This window comes from Aulostomus chinensis, chromosome 10 (assembly GCF_037954235.1).
Source record: "Aulostomus chinensis isolate RoL2024-O1b breed Wild chromosome 10, RoL_Achi_v1.0, whole genome shotgun sequence".
NCBI lineage: Eukaryota > Metazoa > Chordata > Actinopteri > Syngnathiformes > Aulostomidae > Aulostomus > Aulostomus chinensis.
The window spans coordinates 29,747,904-29,773,102 of NC_141329.1; the positions used below are offsets into that span (position 1 = coordinate 29,747,904).

Here is a 25,199-nt window from a genome sequence, read left to right on the forward strand (position 1 = left end):
TCACCCGTTCACACACACACTGATGGTGGAGCTGCCATGCAAGGCGCCAACCTACTCATCAGGAGCAATTATGGGTTCAGTATCTTGCTCAAGGACACTTGGACATGGTCACCGGGGTCCAGGATCGAACCAGCGACCCTTGGGTTGCTAGACGACCACTCTACCCCTGAGCCATGCCGCCCACAGATGGATAGATGGTGGATGGGAGGATGGAGGGATGGAGGGATGTGGGGATGATACAACACTTAGTCTCAGAGACGGATGGGGGGGGAGTGGATGGATATTCTGACTGTATGGGTGTGTCTTTTTGTTTGAAACCCCTCCCGAAGCCCCGCGTGCACGCCGCCATCCCCCCCCCCCCCCTCCCCAGCCGTCGTCGTGCGCCACAGCCGCCTCCGACCGGTAGGACGGACGCGCGCGCGCGCGGGTCTCCGGTATCTGACATCCCTCCTCGGTCCCGCAGCAGCAGCGTCACTGGATCGGTGGACGGTTGCGGGACGTTTTACCGAAGATGTGACGTGTCGGAGGATCGCCGCGGCCCCCCCCCCTCTCCTGCGCGCGCTGGGCTGAGTCTTCTTCTCTTTGAAAAAAAGGAAAAGGAAACGGCGAGTTTCGGTGTGCACCGTCTGCTGCAGCTCCGCGAGCCTCCTGAACAGAGCCCTGGTCCCACCGGGCTCCGGATCGTTCCGGTCTCCTGAGCCGCTTCACCGGGGTCCGGTGACGTTGATTGATCGCGGAGGACGGAGCTGCCGGACGCCGCCCGGACCTCCTCCGGCTGTGGAGGATCTGGATTTCAATTTCTCTCCTTCGCCGCTGCCGCTGTGTCGCGCACTGACGGGAACCGGGAGGTTCCGGGACAGGGACCGGGACCAGAGGCTGTGATAGACACCGGGACGCGAACCGGCTGCTAGAGGAGTGAAGAGCCGATCGGCACCAAGGACACCCTTGGGGCTCGCGGGTGCCGTGTCTTTTGGCATCCTTGGATTTGGACCTGGTCTGGACCGGATCAGTACCGGCACCGGGGGTACACCGCTTTCTCACCGTGGAAGCAGCGTTCTACCGGATTACAGCAGCCTTCCTGGGCAGGTGTTGGGAGTGCTGGGATTACTGGGAGGCTAAACGCCCCCCCCCCCCCCCGGATCTAGGACCACCAGCACCTGGATCCTCGCCCGCGCGCGTTCTGTTTCCACTTCTGCAAGTGCTGTCCGGTCCCTCACGCACGCGCATCCTGAGTAAACTACCGGGACAGCGCGCGAGCGCTCCGCTGCTCACTGTGATTTGCAGTAAGGAAGACATTCAGCAGGCAGAGATCCGGGATCGATGACGGTAAGAGTGATCGATCGGCCGGTGATGATGCGGGTGCGTAAGCACGCGCGGCGGGACGGAGGCTCGCGCTGCAGGTGACTCCCCTCCAGCCGCCGCGGCTCTCATTCTGAGATGAATCAGCTCTGGTCTGATTAGATCTGTCATAACCCCCCCCCCCCCCCCCCGTTTGTGTGTGTGTGTGTGTGTGTGTGTGTGTGTGTGCGCGCGCGCGCGTGTGAGGCTGATTGTTATTTTGGCTTCTCAGTCGCGCGCTGATTCACTGGTCAGCTTGACAGCCTACGTGCATGGGAATGTGTGCGCGCGCACGTGTGTTCCGGGTGTGCGCGCGTGCACGAGGGCGCAGCAATGCAACCCATTTTAGGGGTAATCTCTACTCCCCCCCCCCCCCCCCCGCGCGCACACACAGTTTTGAAAGCTGCCTCATCACGTGCTCCTGTTGACTGGCATTACACCCTCATCTATTATGCAGGAGGCCATGGGGGGGGGGGGGGGGGCTAAGTGGGGTTGAGCAGAGAGGAGAGGTGAGGGGTCGCGGGCAACGATGGGAAGGCGAGGAGATGTTGGCGCTGGATGAAGCGGGGGGGGGGCACGATAGGAATCAGAACTCAATCTCAGGTTATCAGCTGATACATGAAGCATTTACACAGCGTGGCTCCACCTGGGATCAGGAGGAAGCACCTTTCAGCCGCCACGCCGGACCAGAGGCCACACCCACATATTCATGTCCCCAACAGTCACACAACCAGCGAGTTCTTCACATTAAACTCGATGGTTCTTCCACGTTGAGCTGCCGGAGCCGAGCCGGACTCCACTCGGGAGGCCAGTCCTCCCATGTCGCTCTCCACCTTCAGTCCAGGCTCATGTGATGGAACATGTGGAACCTCCTCAAACGCTTTCAGCCCGACTGTAAATGGTGAGGAGTAAAAGATTGGTTGTGTGTCCTCTGAGAGTCCCTGCTGCAGGAAGATTCCTGGGAAAACAGCAGCAAATGTTCTGAAGAGACTCACTCTGGGGACCCAGAGGACCGCCCTGGAGGGCCCAGGCCAGAGCGCTTCTGGTGCTGAAAACTGAGGCCTCACTGATGAAGAATGGCGTGGTCAGGGGAGCCAGCGAGGCTCGTAGATTACCCATCAGTCACTGCGGTGAAGCTGATTAAGTCTTGTAGTATTTACCGTGTTAGATGTGCTCGCTCTCACTGGTTTCCTTCATGCTGGAGGCTCCAGTCAGCTTCTGGCTGCTGCCGCTCCCATGCGTGGCTCTGCAGTAAAAGCTGCTGTCTCATTGGTCAACGAATCATGATGAAACCACTCAATCTGTCGCCAATCTGTCGCCCGAGGCCCAGAGCACAGACGTCTAAAAACCAGGCCATCAACATGGCGAATGAGGCTGCGTTCAAACACCGTAGTGAGTTTGCCGAGTGTCACTCGCACAGGGTTCCCTGGTCCCTAAGTCGCAACCTCTCTGCCACAACCCGCTGAGCACCAAAGAGTCTTGAGTAGCTCCTCAACATGGCGGCTTAGTTTAACCGCCAGTGAGGCGCCAGCAGCTGCTACCATGCTCACGGTCACGTGTGAACGCGACCATGTTGTGGATTCTGGCTCTGCAGTCATTTTGCAAGTTTTGTCCTCCATACAAGGGGAGCACAGATACTCTTGTAGCCTCCACTGGAGGCCACACCCACTCCTCGCTCCTTCATTATTCAGGCAGAGCAAGCGGTCGCTCCATCTGAAGGGCTCCGTGTTTGCTCTCCCACACTCAGCTGGTGTTTGTCTGCTTGAGAAGCTTCAGACACACAGAGGTTCCAGGTTTGGTCCCCGTGTGGACGGCCATGTGGCTCACCAGATCAGGTGCAGCTCGGAGCCCCAGTTCTGGATGAGAGCGTCTTTGACTGACCTCTGACCTCTGACCTCCCTCTGGAATGACTGTAACATCTGTCGTAGTAACCTGCTGGTGGATATTGCCAAGAAGATAAAAGAACCAAAATACACACCTGCAGGTTCTGCAGAGATGTTCCACACAGGTCGGTCCAGATGCAAAGCACTGGCGTCACAGCAGTCAGTCTTTTCCTTCTAATTGGAAGAGTATGACACCCATTTGATCAATGGAGAGTTGACATGATCAGCATGACTGCTCAGAGGAATGGAACCAGCCCCCGGGGAACGTTGTTTTGTCTCTGTTGCCATCCTAACCAAACACTTTCTGGAGGCAGCCCGGTTCTGGAACCCTGTGTTCTCTAGGCTCCGGTGTTTAGTCCGTTAGCTGTTGGCCGGGGAATCTGGACGTTTTCTTTTTTTTCATGACAGAATTTTTTAAATAAAAAGAAGAATCTTGCATATATATATATATTTTTTTGTAAGTCTTTAAACGGTGGTCATACTGGAAGCTTGGGCTGCTGGCGTTTGCAGGTTCTCCTGGCTCTGAGGGAATGTGGTTGATGTGGTCTGAGATCACACCTGCGATCACACCTGAGATCACACCTGCTCTCAAGTGCAGCAGGTAGACAATCAAGAGGTTTCTCCTCTACTCCAGCGACCGCTGTCAGATGAAATAGCAGTTCTGTGAGAGTCTCGAAGCCGAGAACCCTTGGGATGTAAAACCGTTGAGTTTTACTGGGCCGAGGCGACGCCACTTGTCCACAGCACCAAACTGAGGTGATTTCAGCACTGGGAGAGGCATCAAAGAAACATGGAGAGAAAATAGATTGTTTTCAAGGATTTTGGGAGGGAGGTGACTTGGATTAGGATTAGGCTTCAGATTTCTTCTCTCTGGCTCTGGTGATCTTGATGTCAGAGGTTAAAGTGTTTTACTTCTGGTTTAAACACGCTGATTAATTAACCCTCTGGCAGACTTCCTGCGCGGGCGTGTATCAGTCTCCTCTTCCTGCCGCTTGCTGGGCAGACAGACAGCCAGAGAGACTGTTAGGGGGTGGAAGGTGGCAGACGGGAGACAGGTAGGCCAGACAGATCTGCTCCACTGGAACAGGCTGGAGTGTGATCATGGAGAGAGGCGTGTTGATGTGGCTGCAGCCCAGCGTTGTTTTGTTATCATATGGAGAGCATCACATGTGCTTCACAGCCCATTAGGGGGACAACCGGGGGACAACCGGGGGACCCCCCCCCATGATAATCGTAAAGATGAAATCGCTTCCTTCCCCTGCTCCCAGCAGATTTCATGGTCCCGGTCCTGAACCGGTTCCTGCTGTAGCTTTGGATCAGTGACATCAGAAACATGTGACTGGACAACTGTTTCCCCTTGAAGCCTCGTAACCGTGACCCTGTAACTTCCCCGCAGGGTCGTTTTGTCCGAGGAGCTTCAAGTGCAGACAAATTGTGAGAAGTTTGTGAAGCCAGAACTTGAGAAACATTTGTTCTGAAGTGACGTGGCCTGGAAGGGACTGCCAGGAGTGAGGGGAGGGGTGAGAGGGTGGGGGTGAGGGGAGGGGCTGCAGCCTTGACAGACAGGTAGATGGTACTCGCCTGCACTCATGACCTTTCATTAAAAGAAGAGATTCCACTGAAACGTTTGTACGTCACTGTAAGGGCGCGTTTCCACTGCTCACTTCAGCTCGGTTCAGGTTGGTTTGGCCCCATGTCCACTGGACCCAACACGGTACTAACCATTACCATTTTGGTCCCTGTTCCGCTGGGGTTCCAAGCGAGCCGAGCGGGGACTAAAATGTGAGCTAACCACATAGCGGGGCTCTGATTGGCTAACTCACCCACTCACGTGGTCTACTTCCTGTCATCCTGGCCTCGGTGGAATCCTGGTCGTGGCTTGGTGAAGTCTCTTATTCTTTTCTTGGGGGTTCTGTTTCACCACTTGAAGCCTCGCCTGTCTGTCCTCCCTCACTTTTAGTTTAAGAAAAAAACACTGACAAGCAGCAGGCGTCACGCCGCCTCCGTTGTTGGTGTTGTGTCACACACTAATTACACCAGGGAACTCTCAGCCGGTGAGTCCAGCCACGGTGACGTGGTACCAGCGCTAGCGGGAGCGCACCCGTACCGAGCCGACCCCGCCTGACCCGAAGTGAGCCGATGGAAGCACGGCCGAAGTGGATGGAACCCGGAGTGGTCGGTGTCTGTCTGTGTGTCCCGTGTTTCAGACCTTAAAATGATGTCAGGCTGGATTTTCTTGGCAGCAGCAGGGTGGTGATTCCCCTGGCTGCAGTCCAGCGTGTCTGTGATGAGACCGACGCTTCTTGAACCTGCTTGGCAGCTACAAACTACAGTGTCTCAAGCACTTCTAATTGCCGCTGAGCCTCTCTGTCTTTGGAGAGTGAAATATTTCACTGCTCAGTCAATGATGTTGTTGTAATCTTTGCAGGTTCATTGTCCTTTGCTTCACTGCTTTAATTGTGGGTGTTTGGTTCAGTACATTATCAGCGTTTGCTCGAAGCAGCAGGTAAGAGGCAGCCACCAACATCAGGATCACAGCGGCCGGTTTACATCCAGCCAGAAACTCTGCATCCCGTCTGGTGAAAGAATTAATCTGTGGCTTAAGCCCTCAGCCTTGACTTATTCCCCCAATCCCTGTGCCTCTTCACCCATCTGTTTTCTCATCTGTCCATCCAAGCAGCAAGCACTCGTCTATCCGATATCCTGGTTTACTTTCCTCTTCCCTCTTTCCAAGGATTCTGATTCAGGGGCGGTTCCTCCCCATCGTGTCAGTCTGTGAAAGCTTCAGCTGTCGTGCAGCCTGTTCATCTCAACCTTCTGGCAAACAAAGACTGAAAAACATTCCAATTGTGATTATTGTGCAATGATTTGCAGTATTAGCACAGACGTTACTTTTACATTATTTTGTGGGTGTAGGTACCATCACCAGACGGTAGGGTTCTGGTCTGAGGGAGCCACCAGTGCTGAATTTTAAAATGGCATTTGGCTTCACAATTGGCCTCGAACAGGTCTCGTGCTCTGGCAGAGAAGAACCATGGCTTCATTGCTTCATGCACAGTCACTTTAGCAGGGGGCTAAGCAGTGTTAGCCTGGTGGGCTGGCCTAAATCTGCTGGTTGGTGGGACACATGAGCTGCTGATGTCATAGTTGTAGTTTTAAGTTCCATCACTGTGTTTAGAACTGAAGAACAGAGGAGGTGAAGAAGACATGGATCACACAGCACGATGACCCTGAGGTCTTTAGCCCCTCCAGCACCCTTGATGGTTTGGTGAGTTTTCACTGTAGTTGCACTCGTTTGAATTGAGGCAGTAAATGTGAACGTGTCATGGAACTCAGGAGATGAGCGCTCAGCTCGCTGCATCCTCTGAGTTGTGACTTCGCTCTGACAACTTTTAGTCCTGCAACATCGAGTTGGCGTTTGACTGCACAGTTACGCAGCCAGAAGTTCTCTGTGGAGATGAGATGGATTTCCTGTCTGATCTGAGCACCCGCCTCAGCTCTGGTAATCAGCCTCTTCCTCGTCCTCACCTCTCCTCCTCACATTTCATCTCTCCAGTTTATTTTTATAAAGTCTGATTGTGTTAGAAGTCTTTTGTAGCCAGACAGCAGCAGTGCGACCTACTTTTCTGCCCAGATCAGCAGTGGAGCTGTGGTGCCAGCGTCACGTCTTCGTGTCTGAGCCCAGGTTGCTGCTCTGTCAGGGTGCGGCTGCAGTTGGAACCAGCAGGAGCTGCAGAACAACCCTCTTTCTTTAAATAAAGTGAAACTGTTTTGAGGACGTGAGTCAGAAACCTACAGGTGGATGGATACATGGATCAGTCTGAACTCAGTGATTCTGTGACTGAGGGTGAACCCCCCCCCCCCCCCCCCCCCCGCAGCGTCTCTCCAGGTTCCTCGTTTGTAGGGTTAACAACTGGGAACAAGGAACAACTCGCCATGTCTGATGGACGCCAAGTAAAAACAAAAGAGGGCAGCAGCGTTGTGCTGGGGAATCGCCTGTCCGTCAGCTCTGTTGTGGTTCTCTTTGAGAACAACAACAACCCAGAACATCTCCAACAGATCCACGCTGGCTGGCGGCGCTCTGGGTATCACGCCCGTCGCTCCTTCTGTCTTTCCTGCCACAGCGGCGAGGCTTCGTGTGTGTGATCTGACAGCAGAGGGAATGACGAGGAAAGGTAAAAGGTGTCAAGTTTAAATGAATATGATCAGGCGCAGTGGAGGTCTCCAGAGCTGCGGTGTGAGGACGCATGACAAGCCTCCACTCTGCTGCAGATTCAATATGGATGTCAACGTGCTAATCTCAGCAGCACCGAGATCTCATGCTCGTCACAGCTCGCTCTCTCACTCCCTCTCATCTCCATGACGCCGCCGAGCAGTCTCACCCCTCCCCCTGTTGTCTTTTCCTCCTCCTGCCTCCTCTCCCTCTCTCTCCCGCTCCAAGTTCAAGGTCATATGGAGCAGCTTAATGATGGATAATGCAGGGTGATTTAAGAAAAATGTGTGTGTGTGTGTGTGTGTGTGGGGGGGACTTGGGTTTAGCACCAGTTAATTCAGAACCGGAGAATAAAGAGCACTGAGGACTTTTCTCTAACGACAGGATGTTTGGACTCTTCTACCACCTGATGTCACCTTCCATGTCAGGTGACACAGCGAACGCATCACCGACACCCCTGTCTGGACATGAACTGAATTCAGTCTATAAACAGCAAGGTTAGATCAATATCACTTTATTTTACACGTCACATTCAACATTTTGACAAGTCAGCTGTCCCAAACCAAACGCTGGACAATAACAGACAGTTCTGCCCGGTGCAGCTGTGAGGCCATGATCGACTCGGTCACATGACACAAACCCAGTCAAAATGAGAGCGAACAGGAGGCCTCAGGAGGAATCAATCAGTCAATCATCAAAACAGCAGCCGAAAAAGACACGAATACAAAAACTGTAAATGTGGAGTGACGGAGAGGGGGAGAGAGAGACGGAGAGAAGGGGGGTGGTGTTAGCAGAGCGTGTCTGTTTATCTGTCTGGACACCAGAGGTTTGTGTCCTCTTGTCTTTGCAGACGTTCAGGTAATGGCAACATTTATTCCACCTGGTAGAAGTGAAACTGAACTTGAGGCATTTCTTCAGTGTGTGAATGTGTTTTCAATCAGATGATGTCATCCCGGTTCAATCACATGATCGAAGCTGTAAACAGAGCCTTGTCTTGTACTGTAGCAGGTGTTCGATGACCTCAGAACACCCCTGAAACATGCTCTCTCCCTCTGTCTTACGCTCCTCTCTTCCTCCTACATCTGCTCTTCCTCTCGTCCTTCCCCGTCCTCCCCTCGCTCATCCCTCTCTCCAGCCTGAACACTGCGCTGTGATTCAGCCTGGCGCCCCCTGTCGAGACTGAAAATGGGAGGTTAGTTTGAGCTCCCAATGCCCAGCTCAGGGGTGACGAGGTGTGTGTGTGTGTGTGTGTGTGTGTGTGTGTGTGTGTGTGCGCGCAATCATCAAACATAGGATCCCCTCTGTTGTGGAAGCTGGTTGGAAGCAGGACTTGAGTGTGAGGAATGTCATGTTGCAGTCAGAGAGACGGAGGGGAGGAGACGGAGGGGAGGAGACACCGGCGAGGGAGGAGGGAGGAGGAGGTGAGACTTAGGGAGAGACCAAGGCTGAACAGCTGAAAGATGCTTTTCACCTAGAAAACATCTCCACCTCAGAGAAACGCCGGAATGACGGAATATTTGATCCACGTCTGAGCCTGTGAATCTGCCATCAGGCCACAGAAACTGACAGAGTTTTTGTGTGTGTGTGTGCGTGTGTGTGCGTGTAAGTGGAAATAGTTGGACAGGTTTCCAGCAGCAAATCCAACCAGCTGATAACGCTGAACTTTTTTCAGAACTTTTTGAGGTTTTCCTGTGGTGACGATGAGACGTGAAGCATCAGAGTTCATGTCAGAGGAAACAAAACAAAAACCAAGCCTCTTCATGGCAGGATCAGCTGTTCATGCAGAGGATGTCTTCAGGTTTCACTTACAGGACCGTAGTCTAGTAAAACCCTGTTGAATTATCCAGAATAACAGCAAGGCTGTGTTCTCACCTCATGAAAAGCTGGCATTTTTCAGAATGCATGCGTTTCATTCAGCAGCCTTGAATATTTGCTGTGCAGTTGTAATGGAAGCCTTTGCTCTGTGCTGTGGTTCGGTAGGGAGCAGATTACAGCGTTCAGATTCCCCTGGAGGCCGCCGCTGCCGTAAAATGTGCACACTCAAGAAGCTGTGAGGTGTTCCAGATGAAAGCGCCCATTAACCACTATATGAATACCTCCTCCATGTGTCATTATGCAGTTGAAATGGAGAATTGGGGGGTTTAACTGGTGTTTTAGGCAGATTTAGTCACACCCACTTGACCAAATGACACATCTCATGTCATCTGTAGCTGTCACCGTGCGGCACGCGTCCGTATTTCCACTGCAGTGGAGAAATGAGTGTGTCAGTGAGTGCAGAGGTTTGATGGCACTCATCGTAACGCTGTCTTTAATCATTCATGATTCTCCTTGATATATACATTACTGAATATTTTAAAAGCCACTTTTGTAGTTTAACTCATCTGTCAGGAGGCTGAGCAGCAGACGGAGCTGCATGACTGATGGAGCCTGAACAGTTGTTGTGGCGAGCAAACGAGGCAGCAACACTGTGGAAGCTTGATTAGAAGGGCGGAGTTGTAGCAGGCGGCCCGGTGGAGCAGTGGTCCTCACTGTGGCCCCCATCAAGAAGGTTGTGGGTGGAACCCCGGCTGCAGCATGGGGTCTTTCTGGGTGAGTCTCCATGTTCTCCCTGTTCCTGCTGGGTTCTCTCTGGTACTCCAGCTTCCTCCACAGTCCAAAGACATCAAGAGGGACCAGGTTAATCCAGACTCTAAATTGACTGTAGGCGTGGCTGGGAGAGCCAATGGTTGTCTGTCTCTATGTGTTGGCCCTGCCATGGACTGGTGACCTGTCCAGGGGGAAGGCTGCTGGGATAGGCTCCACCCCCACCACCCTCAACAGGAGGAGAGGGAGAACATGGAGGGAGGGAGGGATTTGTGGTGTTTGCTACGTCTCCAAGGATTTCAGAAGCTACATGTTGAGTTGTCTCCTTTCCTGTCAGCTTCATCTTGGCCCTGTGTGGTTTGACTTCTCTGAGGTGTTTGTTGGATCAAATTAAACCCGTTTTCTTGAATCTTGTTTGTTTGATGGGCCATGGAACAACAGTTTGGTTCCTGGAGTGGATCAGAATAACGGGGCCGAACCAGGATGTCTTCAAAACTCCCAGGACCCTTTAACATACTTTAATAAACTAGCAGATGAGCTCATCAAGAAAACAGGCATGTTCATTCCAAAGAAGTCAAATACAATGTGCAGTTTACAGATGGCTTGAATGTTAATAGACATTGCAGATGTCACCTTTTATTTAATGTTTCCCAACCTCTGAATCTAACAGAGCAGAAAAACTGATCAACCAGCCACAGGTGATCTCCCCCCACAGCACAACTTCGCGACGGCAGCAGGCGACTGTTGATAGTTTAGCATTGTGCTAAATCAAGTAGCGCTGCTTCTGCGGTCGTGAGACGTGTCACTGACACACAGGCCAGAAGGTCCTGGCTGCTGGATCAAGGCTCCTCGATCATGGCTCCTCCCTCAATCCCAGATCAGCATGAGAGCAAAATCAGAGAAATATGTGGATCCAGGACCGGACCACCAGAGAGGAAGCAAACAAACCAGTCTGAGTCCCACTGGTCCAGCAGTCTTTACGTAGTGGGCACATTTGTGCGTGGTAAGAGTGAAATCCAACCTGCTCCTCAATCAGAGTCCAGGGTCTGTTAGCCCCGCCCCCCCAGACAGCATCAAATTGGATCGTGTCATTTGCATTTTGTTTGCGACCAGTGTTCGACTTGTTTCCGTGACAAGTTCTCACCTGAAGGAGACCAGCCAGAACTCTTCCCAGCAGTGTATTTGGATTCATTCGGTTTTTACTGCTCTGGTTGTTCTGACAGAAACAAATCTGAGTTGGCACACGGCTGTCTGTGAGCTTTCACTGAAGAACTGGAGTGAGAGCAGGGTCCAGGACCAGCAGCGAATCCGCTGGCTTCTGCCGGCTGGTGAGACGTCCAGCAGCTCCAGAGTTAACGAGTCAGCCGGCCAGGATCAGACCGGTCCAGGCCCGACAAGACAGCTACCTGTCCAGTTTAACCCCTGATCCCACGGTAATGAGACACAGTGGCCCGTTCATTCCCATCCATCCCCTCATCCCCTCCTCTTTTCCATCACCTTTTCTACATCCCTCCTTCCCTCCAGCCTGAGCTGCCATATTTCTGCTTCTATTTCTGCCCTTCAAGGCCTCATTCTTCTGCTCTTCACCTCTTTCAGCTCCATCATCTGTCCATCGTGTCCTCCACCTCTGCCTCGCCATCTCCCTCTACTTTCCTCTGTCCTTCATCTGTCCATCTGTCAGTCCGTCAGCTCCGTGCATCTCACCTCTCACCTCTTTTTTCACCCTTATCTGTCCCCCGTCATCCCTCTGTTCATTGATCGCAGCCTTCCCTCCTCCCTCTATCCTTCACACTCCCACGCAGCGTCCTCCACCTTCCCTTTACCCCTTTAAAATCTCCTTTCCTCGCTTCCTCATTTCACCCTGACCCTTGTATCACCTCCTCCCAGACCCGCCCCCTCCTCTTTGCAGCTCCAGTTCAAACCCCGAGTGTCATCACCATCCCTCTTTCCATCTCCTCTCCACTTCCTGCAATCATGATTGTCATTAGAGGAGAGGTTAAAGATGCTATCACGGCTGCCATCATCAGCACACACATAACCAAACACATCACCGAGGAAGTTTGGACATAAAGTGAGTTTCTCCTGGCAGAATGCCGCGGTGACGACTGTGAGTGCTTGTGTTTGCTTAAAGCCTTGGTGAGTGTTCCTGTGTGTTTGTGGACCCTGATGTGGTCTCAGTAATCATCCCTTATTCACTGTGTGTGCTGGACAGTGTGGGCTGAAACCGCCCTGCTGTTGGGACTGATAGAGTCCGCGGTGCTGTCTAGAAATAATCCTCGGACTGTTGAACCAGGCCAAAGCTGGCTGACCCCATTAGAATAACCTGAGGAGTTACACCTGTACCTGACACACTCACCTCTGTGTGAGTAATGGCTCCGGACTGCCTGGCTGTGTGGACGCATCCGCCTAAAGACAAGAGACGGGCTGCCCGGATGCACTATTGAATATTAGCAGCAGAAACTGTCCGTGCTGTCTCAAAATAATGGCTTCGGTCCGGCCGTGCACAGAGGACGCTGTGGACGTCCTCTTTGTCCAGTTGGTAGACGGTTGTAATCTGGCGGCACGTGAACTACTGAGACTACCTTTCCCTCCTCAGGACCTCCTACAGAGCAGGTCCAGATCCCCGCCCAGATTTATTGAGAAATACGTCAACTCAGGTGTCCAGATACAACAGGACCACAACAGTTCAGTAACATCAAACTGGCCAATCAGAGTCAGCGGAGAAATGCAGTCCATGAACCAATCACTGGCATGACTCCATGTCATGTTTTGACTGTGGCAGCGTTTTGATCAGTTTGGTTTGATTCAATCTAAGTAACATCTGGACTGCAAGCAGAAGTCTCCAGATAGAAAGCAGGAGGCTGTTTGAGGAGACGCCGCCGTAGGAAGCTTGAACACACCAACAGGTGAGCCAGGTGCGTCCATCAAATGATGATGAGAAGCCCGGATCGCTCCGTTGCGTCAGCGGTGAACTAACGACACCATGGACGTGTGACTTCAGCTTTCTGAGTTTCGCGCTTTGGCTTGATGACACTTGATGTCGTCGTCAGCCTCTGCAGTCTATTTGTTGGCAACAGATGAAGCTTGAGAGTTCACCACCGTTTACTGGTGCATTCGATGACAGAGAACAACGTTCAACTGTCGTAAGCAAGTGTGAGCTACAGACTTCATTGCTGGCATCGAACTGACATCGTTCAAATTCCAAGTGACTTGGAGACGAGGGAACGAGCTTCCACTGCACCAACTCGTTTCCAGGTTTGCGATGATGAATGTGGAAATAAATGCCACGAAGACAGAAACAAACACGCTCTTACAATCTCGATTGGACTGAATCAAGTGAAATGAGTCAGGAGTAGAAAGTCAGCACGTTTGTGGTCTTAATTTCACATTCTGTTTACAAGTCATTTGGGTGTTGTCGCTGCTCAAGCACTCACCTCTGACTAATGACTCTTCCTTGTGTTTGCAGACATCAACAGCAGCCTGATTAAAACATGCAAAGAGAAAACAAATTTAATGATTTTAGTGAGTTTCAAGCTCCATTTTACTCGAGGGACATTATCATGAAATAATGTGTCACTTTCCCGTCTCACAGGAAACGAGATGCTCATCTGTCAATGATCTTCCACTCATCACCCATCACCAGCACACGATTCCTTCATCCAACTGCATTCAGTGCAGTGAAACAGCAAAATGTCTGCACACATTCAGAGGAGGGGTCATCATTGCAGTAACTGTTGCAGTAGCCGAGTGGATCTCAGTTACTGTGTATGTGCTAGTTCAGGAATGCCTGCAGGTACTTTCACTACACAAACACCCAGTGGAGGCAGTTTTCTCCTGCAAGAGCTTGTGGGCAGGATCCAGCCACATGCCTTGAACAGCCTCACGTCTACCTCATGTACTCGTTACACAGATACTAGAGGTACTAGACTGACAGTACACACCTCTTTTCTTGGATAGTACTGCCTCTGTGTACTCAGATCTTATCGGTGGGATTTTTCAGGAGCTGTGACTGCATCTCATTTGGAATCCTGTACTCTTCCACGCAGTACACGATGTAGACTCTACGCAGTACACTGTGTACCCTCTTAGTTGTGTAGTGGGAGGAGATTGATGGACTGTTGTGATTTTTGCTGGGTTTTTTGACAGCAGTACTCTCTCATACGCCATGGAGGGTTACTGACAGTTTGGCTTCATTGCCCATGACGTGGTGCTCCATCACAACACTGTACAACACCAAGAACCCACGTTTTCCTCTGACTGGAAGTCACATCTGCACCTGAGCATTACGAGTATGTGGAGCCTCATGCATTCAGTACCTACTGATGGGATTAAAGTCATTAACTGTATAAAAACTTGTTTTGGAAAGCAAAAGTTGCAGGTATAAAAACCAGGCGATGATTTATCATCTCCTCAAAGTTGGTCCAAAGAGCTTCTCAGGCTTCATGAGGCTTTTGTGCAAAGACTGAGGGGCTTGATTAACCTGGGTTTCAGCTTGATATAATCTTACCAATCACCTGGGAAACCACACTGCATATGATTATACACACAAATCAAATCATAAATCAGTAGAAGGTGAAGTTCAGCCCAAACCTGACAGGAGAAACGGCTCCCGGTCGCATCAGATCCTCCAGAGGAAGCACCTGGAGGGCATCGCTCAAGTCCAGCATGCAGCTGAGCTGGTGCAGGCCACACTGAGCTGCTGACTGAGTCCGTCTCCACCGTTTCCAGCCTCTGAAATTATTCTTCTGAGTACAAAGCGTTTATCAGCTGATAACGTTTCCACGGAGGCAGCGTGTTATTGGAGCCCGACGCCTTAACGAGAGCAATATAAGCTGATATCAGAAATCATGATGACATTTGTGTAGCATTGCTGTGCCATAAAAATGCTAATGTGTGTCTGACAGGGGAGGCGGCGGCGGCGGCGGGTGAGATGAGCGCTGTTGATCTTTTTGGATAAAACACTGTCATTACACTGCAGCCGCGACACTAAAGAGGCTTTTCTCTAGAAACGGCTTCATAAAGACACCAGAGGACTGAGCCTGGTGCTCACGGGACACAAGTTCAGTGAGAGACAAAGACATTTAAAGGCATTATCTTAGCCATTACCGTTCTGATGCTGTTTCCAAAGGGATATTTTTTATATTAAGATGGTAAATATGATGGGGAGTTTAAGGTAATGTTTTATTCAGCAATTGGGAGAAGGGAAGAGAAGTAAAAGTGTCTTGGAAGCTGCAGGGCAGGAGGAGGTTTCATGGAGCTGAAAAGTGCTGGTTGTTTGTGGATTAGAAATGCCTTGTTAATCTTATTAGATTAAAGGAGTCCACAGGGTTTAATTCACTTTCAGTTCAATCCTGTCAATGGGTGGATAAGGATTTCCTTTAATACCAACCAGAAACGCTCTTTCATGGAGGGAGAATGTGGCGTTCTCCCAAGAGAGAAGGAGCAGAGAAGAAGACTCTGGAACGGCACCAGCACCTGGGATAGTGGACCAGAGTGTCGGTACTTTTCATGGTGTGCTCCTTCTTCCAGATTAGTAGTGTTGTCGTCAAAACCACCTAAACCAAGACCAAGTCCAGACCAGAGCCAGGAGGTGGTCCTGGTGCGGTATTTACAGACAGCAAGCACTACAACAGATGATGTTTGAAAATGCTTCAATTTCATTTCTTTAATTATCTTGGTTAAAAACAAGTTGTTCCAAACTCACTTTTCTCTGGTGTGTTTCTTCAAGAATGCTAATCAAGACTTATTGATATTTTAGGACCAGCTGTGGTGATGGGGGGCTGCTGGTTGCGGTGACAGGAAGATGCTAAAATCCAAGTAAATGTCTGTGCTGGTTTCATGATGACAGATGAACAGTTGAGTAACAGTTAGCTCAGACCAGCAGCAGGAGCCGCCGCCATGGTTCACTTAATCCCGAGGTCGGAGCGGAAGAGATTAGGCTGCGTTGCCATGGTGAACCTCTGGGATGTTGGGCATCATTAGATGCAGCAACACAAATACTGTGTTTTCGCAGTCATGTCCCGCTGAACAGCGAGTGATGTTGACCTGGCTTTGACACTGAGATGTCATACACACTCCCACACACACACACACACACACACACACACACACACACACACACACACACACACACACACACACACTTCCAAACACTTGACCCTCAGAAAACCAACAAAGAACCACCTACACGGGGTCAGAAGCTCTAAATACATCTGTAGGTTACAGTAAACATAAAGATGCTCACCACACACCCACAAACACTCACTGCCTCCTCTGTGTGCTGGACGTCTTTCTCTCCCTTCTCCTCCTCCTCCTCCTCCTCATCCCCCTCTCTGACAGTGAAGATGGTTAGTGAAGTGAGAGGAAGAGAAGCCGGAAATAAGAACCCTCACCCAGCTCGCTGCTCTTCACCAGGCTGAGTTCCTTCAAGCCGAGCGGGAGATGAGAGGTGACAAGGGGCTCATCCAGACATCCGCCTCCCCTTCTTCCTCCTTCTCTCCATCCTCCACTTTTTGTTGGACCACATCTGCTTCAGAGCGCCCTCAGGCTGTTTGTAGAATCATGTTGATATGGAGAGGAAGTAAAGGGATGTGTGTGTGTGTGTGTGTGAGAGAGAGAGAGAGAGAGAGAGAGACCTTGTTATCCAGTGCAGGTGATTGATTGGCTTTATGTGTTCATCTAATGGCTTTTTGACCGAGCAGCTGCTGATGCTGCCATCAATCACCCCGTTGACACTCTTCTTCCTCAGGGCTGCTGGTCTGGCCATTTTCCTAAAGCTGTTTGCTGCATTCACTGGCCACTTCAGGTCCACTCGTTCAGCCTGGTGGGGTTCGGTGCAGCAGCTCTGCTCTTTCTGTCCTCCTAAGAGGGTAATGTTAAGGTCTGATCGGCACAAAGGTTCCTCCTCCTCCTCCTAGGGGGTTTTCTTGGTGGTCTTTGGATGTTGTCCCTCTAATAGCAGGAACAAGCAAGAACTACCAAAGTGGTTCTCTTTGAACGTAATGAAAGGATGGCGTGTGGATCCAGGAAGCCTAGTTTTTGAATTTCTTGTTCGCTATCAGACATATCAGCATGTCAGATATCAGCAAAAAAATGAAGCCATGGGCGTTCTGGAAAGTTTAATAAATGTGCAGTTGAGTGCATACGGATTTATCTGAATTCAAAAGAATCTGGATCAACACAGAATCATTTTTGAGGGTGTCATTTGTTACCTTCTCCAGTCAGGCAGGTCATGTGATCTAAGCTGTCAGAAGGAAATTCACAAACCTGTGGATGGATTTTAGTCAAAATTCAGTCAGATGAAAGAACGTACACCTGGATCTGGTGATGCCATGTGGTAGTCAGACGACAACAACCAGCAAGCACCAGGCTCACGCCCGGGGCTGCTGTCAGGCTGCTGTCGTGAGCCATTGTCCATGGTGACAATATGGCCGGCAGATCCAACCCTCCTTTGAGATGCGTGGAGTGCAGAGGGGTGAAAAATATAGATAAGCAGAGGTGGAGGCAAGGTGGAGGAAGTTCAACATTTGTCTAAATTAGCCTCAGTCTGATGCTACAAAACAGACTGAATCTGGGCTTCCCTGTATTGGAACTACTTTAAATAAAACTACATCCCCTCCAGCAGAGATTATGAATTAAAATTGGAGCTCAAATGCTATGTAAATGTTGATTATTGTGAAGTTTTCTTATTTGAAGACATTTTTCTGAATTCAATTTACTGAAACTATAAACACATCAGTGACATCCAGGGTCACGCACTTCCCAAATATCTCACCTAAGGCATCGTCCGTGGGGAAACGGCGTTCACGTGTGGAAGAAGCCCTGGGACACACTTGGACGACTTAAAAAAAAAAACCCGAGAAGCGAGTGATTTATCTTACAATGGTTCCCAGAGCAGCCTCATTACAGGGTAATTATTCCAGGAAGCCAGGGGCAAAGTGCTCCACCGCTTTACTTAGAGAACTGCTGGAATTATAAAACCCAGTTTTTTCTTTCCTTTGACTTCTACGACATGAAAGTTGAACGACATGTCGGGGGACTGAACTGTGATTTCTCCTCCATTCAGTAAAAAGACCTTGTCCTCCTCCCCGACCAGTTTTGTGTTCCGCGTGCTGGAAACTCTGAATTGTAGAGCAGTTCAGGTTCAGAGCTGATTTGGTTTGGACGCCACATGATGGTGACTGTTTGACACTCGCACTGCTGCTGTTAGATCACTGGAAGTGTCACACAACAATTCTGCCTCATGATATGCCAGACCGTATTAATTAAACATGAATGTTTGTGATAACCTGGACATTGATCTGGGGCAGTTGCATGTCTGCTAAGATAGATAATCTTGCTGTTCATACAGTTTGCCTGCAGAACGCTCGCATCACGGAGCTTTGCTACTTGCAGCTTAACTGCAGCGCTCCAATGAACTGGGTGGACCAGACTGACCCCTGTTCGTTGGAAATGCTAGACATTGATCCAAGGGACAGCTGCATGTCTGATTAGCACGTTGAAAGTGATAGCAAACAGTTAATGAATCCTCTTCAATGGGATTTACTTTGAAACTTGCTAGCTTAGCACTGGCTTCCTGCCTGTGGTCCCACTGCCAGCTCTACTCTGTGACCTGTCCTATTTCCTGGGGTGGTGCATGATCTTTCCATTGCATAGGAACCTTATGGGAGGGAAATGAACTTTCCAGGAAGTAGTCAAACCCTCCGGTGTTACCCTGGCTATGTGGTCATGGCTTTGAAAAAGGGGTTTGATTGTGATTGTAAAAAATAAAAATAAATAGCCTTATTTTTTGTCCTTGTGTAAGTGGTCATGGTGTAAGCGTGATAACGCCCTTCAAGGTGTCTGTTATCAGGAGTTAATGGACCGTGGCGGAGGTGGACGCCACAAAGTCGAGAGTGGTTCAGCCCCATCCATGAATGCCTGATCAGGGAAGCCTTGCTGGACGTTACAATTATGGAAACTTCCTAGCAAAAGAAAAGAACTGAGGGTTGTCAAGCTGAAGGTCTTGGATATCAATGTTGGTGCCAGCAGTTGTTTCTCATGTAGCACTGGAGTGATCAAGGAGAGCGGACAGTTATTTTACGAACCAGGCCCTGTCGTGCTCAGCCTCCCAGATCAGACTAGGTCGAGGTGTCTAGGTTGGTATGGCGTTGCCCTGGGGTTCCAGACTAGCGCGGGGTGACCACCCCTACCTTCGCCACAGCTGGGCTAAAGTTCATCAGTGGACAGATAAATACTGGGAGCTCTTTCCATTGAAAAAACATGACGTAATCAGAACCAGGAAATAAAGTCACAGGATGGTGGTCACGGTCACGTCAGGTCAGCGGGCGTGTTGGGGCCTCGGTCCCGTCCCCAGAGACTCAGTGATGAGCCGCTGATGAAGGGTTGGATCAGGCTGTGGTAACCTGGTGAATCACCGCCTTCGCAGCCCTGTGAGACGCAGCATAGATGCCCTGCAGGCAGCTTTGTGCTCCGTTCTTAAGCAAATTCTCACTAGCAGGCTGGCAGATTGTCTGTCTGTCCTCCGTAATTTAACAAGCAGCAGGTGTCGAGGCTGGAAATATGACCGTCTGTCAGACAAAATCATCTGCCATAAAAACTCGGACATTGGCAGGTAGAATGTGGAGTTTGTGGGCCCCTACAGAGAATCCATAGCATCGAGGAAAATAAACCTTTCAAGTGTCTGGAAGGCGCAGTGAAGTCAAGCTTGGCTTTCTAAGCCTGGGTTCTATTTTCCATCCTTCAGTGTCTAAATCAGAGGGTTTCAAAGCCTGGGGCTGGTCTTCCCAGGGGGCTCGGCGCAGTTTCTGGGGAGGTTCAGTGAACGAAGGTGAAAGAAGATCAGTTATCAGACGACATCATGGAGAAGAACTTGAACCGATGTCTTTAGCTTATGAGATGCAGGAGCTGAGATTTTTGGACTTTCCAAACATCAGTCAGGCCGGGAAGTTTTCATCTGTCTTTGAAATACTACTGTACTACTACTTCTACTCTGAGGAAAGGAAGAACAATGATATGGGGCTAACTTAGATTAATAGAGACCCCAGTCAACTATTGAGCATCTGTTAGTTGTGCAAGAAGACTTAAGGGATCTTGGAGGTTTAAACCCCTCGTCGAAAGATTTAAGGGAAGTAGAAATATGCCACGATTGGTCCAGTACGTGACGCTAACAAGCTAACTGGTGCGAAATAGTCAAATGACGTAATTGGTCATCACTTACTGTTTTTGACACTGACAGGCTGGTATTGTCCAGATCAAGTAATGATTAATCACTGATTAACCCTTTGAGGTAATTATTCACTACACCCTCCAAAGACCCAGCAGGGGGGACGGTTGGGGGTTGGGTCAGGTCTCCTGTCAGGTTCATTCTGCCACATCACAGGGCCGGATCCAGTCCTTAGAAAAGGCTGAATATGTGCGTGAGCCTTATTCTTCATCATTAACCATATCTGGACATGCGTATCTATCTAGATTTTAGTGGAGAGGTTCTTCATGGTCCATGTCTAGTTTTTCTCTGTAACTCTTGTGTGTCATTGTTCTGTCATCATCTCAAAGTAAAATGCTTAACTTTGACGAAGTGTTCTGGCATCTGTTTTTGAAACAAAATCCATTTTAACAGATGAAAAAAGGAACAAACAGATTTGAGCAACACTCTCTTTAAATCAAATGTATTTGTTCAAGTAACAACAGTTTCAATTCTGAGCTGTCATTCAAAGTAAGTAGTCGAGCGCACAAGGGAGCAGGAGCTGACACTCATCTCCTGAGTCACGTTAGCGGAGCCTCTAATGGCCGACTGCTGAGAGTTGGATCCGTCTGAGCCGCGTGTTCTCTTCCCGTGTCAGAGTCCTCATCTCCCTCATCAGAATAAACCATGTAAACAGTGTCTGGCTGAGTAAAGCTATCCTGACGGGATGCACACTCTGGATCCTAAGATCACCCAGAACCTGCAGGATTCCTCTCCCTCTCTTGTGATCTGAAGACTGGGAGGTTGTTCATAATGACAGCCGGGTGCGGTTCACTGCTAAGTCCACCACAGGCTGACTTGCCAGTGGAGACACACTCAGCATCTGTAACTTAGCGATACAAGTACCGTATTTGCCGCACGATAAGGCGCACCTTCAATGAATGGCCTATTTTAACATTGTTTTCATATGTAGGGCGCACCACATTATAAGGCGCATAGAATAGAAACTACTGTAGTGGCTGGGGTTGCCTTTTGCATCCACTAGATGGAGCTGCGCTAAAGGGAATGTCAACAAAACAGTCAGATAAGTCAGTCAGTCAAACTTTATTAATAGAATACAAACCAACGTTCTGACAACTCCGTTCACTCCCGAAACAAGTCGGTGCATTCACAACACGGTACCGTGCGTACCGGTAGCTGCTGACTGACAGCCTTGGGTTTGAACTCTGCGTCGGAAGCGTGTCTCTTGAAAGGTGCCATTTTGGGGTCTTTCTACACACACAAGTGGCGTGGGACTGGAATTCCCCTTTACTGTTTTTAACGCTGTTACTTCAGCAACGCCCCCTTAACCAATATTGATCCATATATAAGGCGCATCGGATTATTAGGCGCACTGTCGGTTTTTGAGAAAATTAAAGGCTTTTAGGTGCGCCTTATAGTGCGGAAAATACGGTACTCTTCTAACATGCTTCATTAGGGAGATTCAGCTCCTCAGACTCTCCCTGGAACAGGATGTCAGCTCTTGTTCTGTGGGAATGAACAATCCAATCAGAGGGGTTTGTAAATGCAGATGAGCACCGCCCCACATGAACCTCGACTTCATGACCGCAGCGTGAGAGGTGGAGGTGCTGCGGAGGGTTAGCGGGAGAGGGCTGGAGCTCGTGTCCGTCAGCAGCGCATCTCTGTTGGAGAGGGACTTCTCTCAGTGACCAGACTCTCGGAAGGCTGCAGTGATTCTTGTCTGTAATAACCTTTTAGTGACGGAAGGAGGGGATTGTTTTCACTCATTATTGCACTTCCTTTGAAGCAAATGACACTGACTTCATTGTAAAACATTACAATCTGAACATTGATCATGTCTGCATATGAAACGATTCACAGGGAAACTATACTGTCTGTGGCCTGGAGATATGATCAATACCATTTACTTCCCTGCTCCTCTGCTCAGGCGGCGACAGCATCAGTCAGCTGGATGTTGGCAAACGATCCCGTGAAATACTAACTATTACTCATAGGCTGACACCGTCTTTGTGGGCCAAGATGTTTGTGGGGTTAGTGTATCAATAACACATGCTCTCCTCCCCAAGATATCTGTCACGCTCTACTCTCTGCATACAAGACTCGAGCTAATGCGGAAGCGTATTAGCTCGAGTCTTTCCACTGATCTGTTAATGTGTTCTAGTCGAGGCGTGTGGGATAATAAAGCGCTCTCCTGTTCAATCAGTCTCTGACGGATGAGCAAAGAGCTCACGCGCCCTCCATCTCCCGAGTCTGTAACCAGCCTGCACTTGTCTGGTGGTCATTCAGTCCTCGTGGCGCCCAGTAATCATGCTGAACGCGCCCTTCAGCACAGTCACAGTCAGATGAGTCTTTGCAGCCCAGCGGAGGAACATTATGTTGTTTGGTTAGATTTTCTGTGACTTTTCAAGTATGTGGGGAGGTCCATGAAAGTAGTTCAGCATTTCACATGAGGGAGCAGAGAGCATGCAAACATAGAGAAAATCATCTTTTCTTGCTAGAAATTAGGATGTATACTTCACACAGAATGTATGTGGACATTCTACTTGGGTTTGTGGGTTGTTTTTCTTGGCTCCAGTGTGAGGGAATGTATGTGCTCCAGTGTCTACGACACCCCATTGTATCTAAATATCCCACTAAAAGCTTCAAATGTACCCCCACAGCCACAGGGGCATCTGAGTCACATCGTCAAACCACTCATGACAACCTGAGTAGAGTAATGCATCATGCTAGAACTGGCAGGTTGTATGAGACGTGATCTTGCTGCGCTGATGCAAGGGCAGCACGGGTGTCATGGTAGTATTCTCAAAGTGAACTGACGGAGCCACAACAGCCTGGATGCATAGCAGTTCATGAGTAACGCCGAGGTGGAGGAGCACATCAAACACCTGCCCAAGTTGAACTATTCCATGAAGTTTGTGAGAGCTCTGAGTAATACCTTGAAATAGATATGAGGAATGTACCTGGGCTGAGCTGAAATAAGCCTCATCATTTATTGAGGTTATACTTACACACAGGTAGCTCATGTGATGTTAGCCCCCTGGCTAGCTGATGTTCTCTTACATTTATTACTGTAGCTGACAGAAATTCATTGAAGTATTGACCTTCAGAGCTTTATTGCATTCTGACAGCAGAAGTACAGCAGAATCTTGTTGCGCCAATCGTCAAAAACCTACTTGCAGCTGTTCCTGGCAAAGCGGCGTGCCGTGTCACTCAGTGGTTAGAAATTAGAGACGTGACACTGACTGGCCAGTCACCAGGTCAGGCCAGGTACGATTCAAACTGGCCGATTCCAGTCCGTGGCAGGGCAAACAGTACGTCCCTAATGAGCACTGGTAGTAGTAGTACAAGGAGGGTAACTGCTGGGGTTGTTTTAGTCCTTAGTTTGGGGCAAAGTCCCACTTGCCCTTCATCGTAACCTTTGATACTGACTGGGATCATTTTTTACCCTTGTGACCTCCTCACCAGGATGAACAAGAGCAGCACACCTGGGATTTCTCAGGGGATCATGACCAGAGCCTCCCAGCAACAGCTCCACCTGGTCATCACTCCAAGCAGAGAAGGATTTGCTCATAACTTCCCCTCAATGTTCTTCCTCTCAAGTATTTTCAGCAGTTATACTGAACACAACTGACCACAATAAACTTGTGGAGTGAACATGAATGGTCATGTGACAGAGATGGGTTTCATTTTGATATGAAGCACATTAGTGCAGATGTAGCTGAGCGACCAGCCGTTGAGTTCCAGCATGTCCAGCTGTGAGACCTTGTGAGCTCATTGGTTCTGAGACACTTGCTGGAGTTTCTCTGGGTCCTTTTCCCTCGGGTGGAAGTGGTGATGAGGACAAGGGGCTGATGGCTTCAGACTGTGGTCTGTCCATTGATTCGTCAAAGATTGATGGATGTTGGTTTGATAAATCAGGGGAGGCACCAAAGAATGAGCAGGGAGGCGAATTCAGTCAGACGTTCTGCTGTCAAAACCGTGAGTTTTTTACACGCTATGAAGCTGTGTCTTCTCTTCCTGCGTGATCGCCTCATCTGCTCATCAGCCGATGATGAACCGTACACTCGGACCATGATTTGTTCATGAAATCTTCATATTGAATTGAAGACAATCACGTCTTGCAAACTGCACAAGCTTGTTCGTAAACATATGGTCAACTTATATTTACTGTTTTTCAGTCGTACACAATGTTATTCGCTTTGAAACATGTTAGCATAACATTAGCCTCCCTGCTAGTAATGGACTACATGTCTTGGTGCCCATTGGTATAGTCCGTTCTTGCCACGAATTTCATGGGATGGTAATTATTTTTTTCTGTGTTTCAGTCCATGGAGACAGAATTATGTCCAAGAAAAACCTAGAGTTTTGATGACAAACGTGAAGATATAAATTAATTTCTCTTGTTTTGGGCAAGTGACCATGATATGAGCAGGATAAAGCATGCAAGTCTAAACTGACTCCTTGGCCTCATCATCATATGTTTAACCTTTTACTTTGTGATCTCCGGGCGTTATTCTTTAGTCTCTAAGGCTCCTGCAAACCGTGTAAAAAGATACCGAAAGCTCAATTTACCTGATCGATACTTCGTTTATTGTGGGTCGATCTGTGCAACCCTTTCCAATGAGCTCAGGACAAAGGGAAAAAAATGCCACCAAGTGCCAATGAAGCTTTTACACTCCACTGACCAGGACGCCGTTCAGATCGACTGGTGAGTCAGTGGAGTGTGTAGAAGTGCACTTGCTTAAACTTCCCCCACTCACACCTCAGTGTCTCTGATTACCGTCGTCCCATGTGGACCACTCCCTCGTGTTAGCAACGAACCCACATCATTTCTAATTGTACCTTAGAATCGATGTCACCTCTGTGTTCAAGACTGTTTGATGAGGGGGGTTCTTGACGATGGCGACAAACAGGTTCATTCTGGTTCACTTTACTATGATCATGTTTAATCAGCACTGTTAAACTCCACTCTTTGACT

General features: G+C 49.5%; 1 protein-coding gene and 1 long non-coding RNA gene across 7 annotated transcripts in view; both read left to right on the top strand.

Moving 5' to 3' along the window:
- The first annotated feature begins 441 nt into the window (after window positions 1–441).
- LOC147255253 (leucine-rich repeat and fibronectin type III domain-containing protein 1-like protein) overlaps window positions 442–25,199 on the top strand; it is a 308,907-nt gene continuing 284,149 nt past the window's right edge. For all 3 annotated transcript variants that reach the window (XM_086217018.1, XM_086217017.1, XM_086217019.1), the window contains exon 1: window positions 442–1,326. The gene's annotated coding sequence lies outside the window, so the exon portion shown is untranslated. The remainder of the gene's footprint in view (window positions 1,327–25,199) is intronic.
- Window positions 3,859–7,053, top strand: LOC147255254 (uncharacterized). Of its 4 annotated transcripts, none has more exons than XR_015118087.1 (4): window positions 3,859–3,977; window positions 6,400–6,489; window positions 6,618–6,723; window positions 6,810–7,053. It is a non-coding gene; the product is annotated as an uncharacterized LOC147255254 (long non-coding RNA). The 4 variants fall into 4 exon arrangements; XR_015118086.1 differs by having other exon boundaries at window positions 6,820–7,053; XR_015118085.1 differs by having other exon boundaries at window positions 6,856–7,053.